Genomic DNA, 6,471 nt, shown 5'->3' on the forward strand with positions numbered 1-6,471 from the left:
GACCTGGAATGGCCAAGCGTGTAAGGCGTGCGACTCGTAATCCGAGGGTCGCGGGTTCGCGCCCGCGCTAAACATGCTCGCCTCCCAGCCGTGGGGCGTATAATGTGACGGTCAATCCCACTATTCGTTGGTAAAAGAGTAGCCCAAGAGTTGGCGGTGGGTGGTGATGACTAGCTGCCTTCCCTCTAGTCTTACACTGCTAAATTAGAGACGGCTAGCACAGATAGCGAAATTCCAAAACAAACAAACCAAAGCACGCCACCTACAAAATCAGAAATAAAAAGTAACTCTGTAAATGCTATAACTAATAAGATTCTTTAATTTTAAATGAGCGTGTAAAAGGTCACAAACTAAAAGTTGTTACTCTTATAAAAACAAATTAACTCTAGATATACTTTCAACGTTCCTCTCAATTTGTGCATTGCTTTCGGCGTTTCAACCAGAATTCTTAAAGTATGCAAATAGTGTTTCAAAGAATCGTTTCCTACACAAACGACTTCTGTCTGAAGCGATGAGTTATAGAAATGACGAAAGTCTGAGTGGACAATGCCTTGTTTGAGACAAAAGATAGACTGTGTTTTATACACACTTATGATTTCGAACCACAAAGGACACATTAAGAAGTCGAGAAAGAAACACATTTATAGCTAACTTCGTTTGATAAAATTGTATCCCGGTGGGACAGTTTTGCATCCTCAGAAAGAGTGGTTCAATTCCCAGCAGTGAACACCCGATATCCTGAAGTGCAGTTTCCATAAGAAGACACTCACCCTCTCTCCTAACTGTTCAAGATTAACTGCTTTTCATTATTTCGCTGACTTTTGGCACGTTTATTGACCATTGGTTCGTTAGAGTACACTCGTAAATGGTGTTATTTTTCGCGGACGTAATGACATCTCACACAGTTCGACTATCTGATGATATTTAGCCTTATCATAAATCCATAGTTATATTATTTATAAATTACATAACCTTCACGTAGTTTTACGTTTAATATAACATAGTTATACGTATGATTTCGTTCTGTCATTTTTCAATTTTATCGTGGTATCTGTACTTAATACAGCATTGTGTGTGTGTATGTGTGTGCAAATTTTTCATAATAAAGTGGAAAAATTTCTTATTCCTTTTGCTTGAGCTTAGAAACTAAACCAGACATCGTTTCTAAGGAAGCTGACAAAACAAAGCATAAGTAATTTCAAAAAATATATGGAGTTTAATACTGAGTAACTTTTGAAATACCTTAACAGAAACAAAAAAGATTTGTGTACATAGACATGAGTATGGAAATATTATATGAGTTATTTGCACAGAAATTATGAACACTTTCAACACGGGCAGCGCTGTGGATCTAATACTTTGACGTTCGCGTCTTAACAAAAAAATCGCCTCATTGTCGTAAATTGAGTGCGTTATAAACACGACGGTGAAATACAAAATTCATTGAAAATTTCGTTTTATTTGTTGATTTTGTCAAAAGCTTAAGGACTATCTTCATTAACCCTAATTTAGAAGTCGTAGATTAGAGAAAAGAAAGCTAGTCACTACACACCGCCAACTTTTTTGGCTACTCTTTCACAAACAAAAAAAGCCACATTATAATGCTTTCCGGCCCGGCATCGCCAAGCGTGTTAAGGCGTGCGACTCGTAATCTGAGGGTCGCAGGTTCGCATCCCGGTCGCGCCAAACATGCTCGCCCTTTCAGCCGTGGGGGCGTTATAATGTGACGGTCAATCCCACTATTCGTTGGTAAAACAGTAACCCAAGAGTTGGCGGTGGGTGGTGATGACTAGCTGCCTCCGTTTCATTACACTAAATTAGGGACGGCTAGCACAGATAGCCCTCGAGTAGTTTTGTGCATTCCAAAACAAACAAACAAAAATAATGCTTTCCCAGCTGAAAGAGTGAGTATGTTTGGTGATATGATTGGAACCCACGACCTACAGACTGGGATACAAGTCTCCTAGCCACCAGGTCATGCCTTTCCTCATTTGACAAGAGAAGCTCATGAACTGGCAATGAGTGGTGTCGAACACTTTTATGACTCCAGCTATAAATTTATTTATTTTTCCACAAAAACGAATCCCTCTACAGGAAACAAAAATAGTTGAATAACCTTTGATAAAATAAAGTGATTGGAAGTTCACTGGGTTTAACTTCCACGTAATTATTTAATGAAACGTTTTCATTTTGTGTCCTAAACATTACTTTTAAATATCGTTTGTTGGAACTATACTCAGTTGTTGAAGAAGATACGTATACCATCTTATGGCAACATCAGTGAGATTTCTAAACAATAGGTTTTTACTCAACAATTTCCTCTTTTGACTTTTCCTACTTCAGATTAAAAGAAATTAAATAACGAGAAACAAATCTGATGCACACGTTTATAAATCTGACACAAAGAAACAAAGTTAAAACAAATCTGATGCATACGTTTATAAATCTGACACAAAGAAACAAAGTTAAAACAAATCTGATGCACACATTTATAAATCTGACACAAAGAAACAAAGTTAAAACAAATCTGATGCACACGTTTATAAATCTGACACAAAGAAACAAAGTTAAAACAAATCTGATGCACACGTTTATAAATCTGACACAAAGAAACAAAGTTAAAACAAATCTGATGAACACGTTTATAAATCTGACACAAGGAAACAAAGTTAAAACAAATCTGATGCACACGTTTATAAATCTGACACAAAGAAACAAAGTTAAAACAAATCTGATGCACACGTTTATAAATCTGACACAAAGAAACAAAGTTAAAACAAATCTGATGCATACGTTTATAAATCTGACACAAGGAAACAAAGTTAAAACAAATCTGATGCACACGTTTATAAATCTGACACAAAGAAACAAAGTTAAAACAAATCTGATGCACGTTTATAAATCTGACACAAAGAAACAAAGTTAAAACAAATCTGATGCACACGTTTATAAATCTGACACAAAGAAACAAAGTTAAAACAAATCTGATGCACACGTTTATAAATCTGACACAAAGAAACAAAGTTAAAACAAATCTGATGCATACGTTTATAAATCTGACACAAAGAAACAAAGTTAAAACAAATCTGATGCACACGTTTATAAATCTGACACAAAGAAACAAAGTTAAAACAAATCTGATGCACACGTTTATAAATCTGACACAAAGAAACAAAGTTAAAACAAATCTGATGCATACGTTTATAAATCTGACACAAAGAAACAAAGTTAAAACAAATCTGATGCACACGTTTATAAATCTGACACAAAGAAACAAAGTTAAAACAAATCTGATGCACACGTTTATAAATCTGACACAAAGAAACAAAGTTAAAACAAATCTGATGCACACGTTTATAAATCTGACACAAAGAAACAAAGTTAAAACAAATCTGATGCACACGTTTATAAATCTGACACAAAGAAACAAAGTTAAAACAAATTTGATGCACACGTTTATAAATCTGACACAAAAAACAAAGTTAAAACAAATCTGATGCACACGTTTATAAATCTGACACAAAGAAACAAAGTTAAAACAAATCGCACATATTTAATAAGCGACAGCTCCAACAGACTTCAATACCCACACACCTTATAATGTACATATCCTTCGCCCCGGAACAAATCACAATACACCTTTTGTAGTAGTATCACAGAGTTATTACTGTTGTGTTTGTTGAAAAATTCCACCAGGGGGATCTGTGGATGATTTATCTACAGCATCAGTAGCTCCATTAACAGCAAGGTCGTGACACATTAAATTTTATCTGTTACCAGTAGAAAGAAGTCATTTGTTCTCACACTTGTTGCCATGACACCCAAGGCTGAGTTCATAACTGTCCGGAATCTGGTTCGTTTTGTTTTTATATAGAAGGTTACTCCATCAGAAACGTTTACTATCTAATTTCACAAAACCAGACAAACGAGGGCAGGGCACGAAATTAAATCTTCCAAGAAAAACAATAAATAATACGTTTGTGTCACAAGCCATGCTTTATATAGCTACGAATTAGATGAATGCCTTCGATGAATCCAGACAAAAAAAAATTAGACCAACAAAATGTGAGAAGGAGATATGAACAATTGACAATATTTTAGTTATTTATTCTCTAAGTATTTAGGAAGTTGTTTTTTTTTCAATAAATCTGTCTGCTTAATTGTGACCAGAAGTCGATATTTATAAATGGGTCCTGATGAAAAGAAAACATTGCTTTAGCTCATTTTGTAAGTAGATTTAATATGTTTGTTATACTGAGTGATGTAAAGTTGAATCAATAAACAAATTTCGTTCTACACTTTATCTTCGTGAATTAAGCACCCGAATAATTTGTGGAAAACTGAATTTGTTTATTTGTTTGGAATTAAGCACAAAACTATGCAATGAGTTATCTGTGTTCTGCCCACCACGAGTATTGAAACCCAGTTTTTAGTCTTGTAAGTCTGTAGACATACCGCTGTGCCACTGGGGAACGAAACTGAGTTTGAACTAGAGACTTCTCCATAACTATTTATCTGTTTCTCTCAGAATCTTCGAGAAAAACTAAAGAGGATAGCTATCTGCGTATATCTGTCCTTAGTTTTGAAATGATATAAGTAAATGAAAGGCAGCTAGTCAACAGCACCCACAGCCAAAATTAAAGAAGAAAGCTATCTGCGTATATCTGTCCTTAGTTTTGAAATGATATAAGTAAATGAAAGGCAGCTAGTCAACAGCACCCACAGCCAACTTTTTAGACTGCTCCTATCTATCTAAACAGTTGGATTTTACCCTCCTTCGTATAGCGCATCACAGACCCGAATTGTGAACCAAATTTTAAGGTAATGGACTCCAAAAAAGTCTGATTCGTCAGCTACCCAGAACCTCCAAAAGTCTGATTCGTCAGCTACTCAGAACCTCTTTGATAAGATTTTTAAAACCTTGTTACCAATACACACATTCGTATGAAAACAGCTTTCAACACTGATTGGTAAGACTTCTTACGAATGCTTGCTACAAATCACACTCTATTTTATATCATTTGCATACAGTAAAATGTCATTAACCTAAAATCGTAATTTGTATCTCCTATTTATTATTCTTCGTTAACAGAAACATTCCAACAACAAACAAATTATGGACTTATTATTTTGCCAACAATGCAAATAAAACTAGTGTTAGAGTGCTTCTTTTAATACGGAAGTGGTGTAAAATTAATGAAAGACACTTGTTAACGAGATTTAATAATTACTTGTAATTAATATAATACATTTGTCATTTAAGTAATTTTCAGTGCGGGCTCGGTTCCTGGGACTGACCTTGTAATCATGTTATGCTTGTTATGGTTTTCATGCCATAACATTTGAATTTGTAAGTGTACGTTCATGAAATTTCGCAAATTATTAGTAAACATTACAATGCTTTTTCATACTCAAAATATCAGATTGTTTACGAAGTCTTTAGGTTTGTAAAGCAATGTTGTTCTCGTGCCTTCTTTCTTTACGCGTGTTGCCTATCAAACATCCAAAGTCATTTCCATTTAAAGATTAAAGTACTTATATGCATCAGAAAATGTTCATATTTCACATGAAAAGCCTTAATAACGACTAGGAAGTTATTAATGTTTTTTAAGAGAAAAACATTATAATCTGTCTGTTATTTTCAGCAATGAATCTCTGTACGGGCTCGGTAGATTTGACCGATCTTATAACTACCATAAAAATGAGGAAATAAATAAACATTATGCCTTCTTCATTCTATAATAATTATAAATTATAACACAAATACATAAATGTTTAGACTAAATAGCTTAAATCTCATAACATTATATATAGTTATCATATTTATTGTATTGACAGTGTCTGGCTAGCAGTATAGAAGTTACAATGATGTGGCTCACGTATACTCATATTACCGTGTCCAGTAATATAAAATTAATCTTTGGCCTTTACAAAGTGAACTGTCTTGGCTGTATTTTAATGGACTAGTATTTTGTAAAATACAGTCACATTTCAATTATTATACGTTATGCATGTAGATTATAACTGTTTACAAATACGTTCTTAAACGTATTTGTCTTTAAGGATAACACAGTAAATAAATAAGTGTAGCAAACAATTATTCGTTCTAATTACGGTTGCTGTTTGACATAGGTTGCCAAGTCTTTCGAAATTTCGCACGTTGAAGATATGAAACGAAATATTTTTTTTTTTCAGATTTTATACACACAGTTGAACAACCAAAAGTCTTAAATAACTATATCGATACCATAGAATTTCACTGTAATTTATTAAGCTTAAAAATTAAACCGTATTTGAGTCTAAAAAAAATGACATTTGGAGCAGACTAAAGACTTAACCAACCTACCCTTGAAGTCTTGCTTTGAAAAAAACAAAATGACATGGATATTTTTGAAAATGGCTGAGAAAGCTACCAGAGCTACTCTGAGCTATCGATTGGTTATTCAGACGCCATAGAGAGAAGTAAGGCCA

This window comes from Tachypleus tridentatus, chromosome 10 (genome assembly GCF_004210375.1).
Source record: "Tachypleus tridentatus isolate NWPU-2018 chromosome 10, ASM421037v1, whole genome shotgun sequence".
Lineage (NCBI taxonomy): Eukaryota > Metazoa > Arthropoda > Merostomata > Xiphosura > Limulidae > Tachypleus > Tachypleus tridentatus.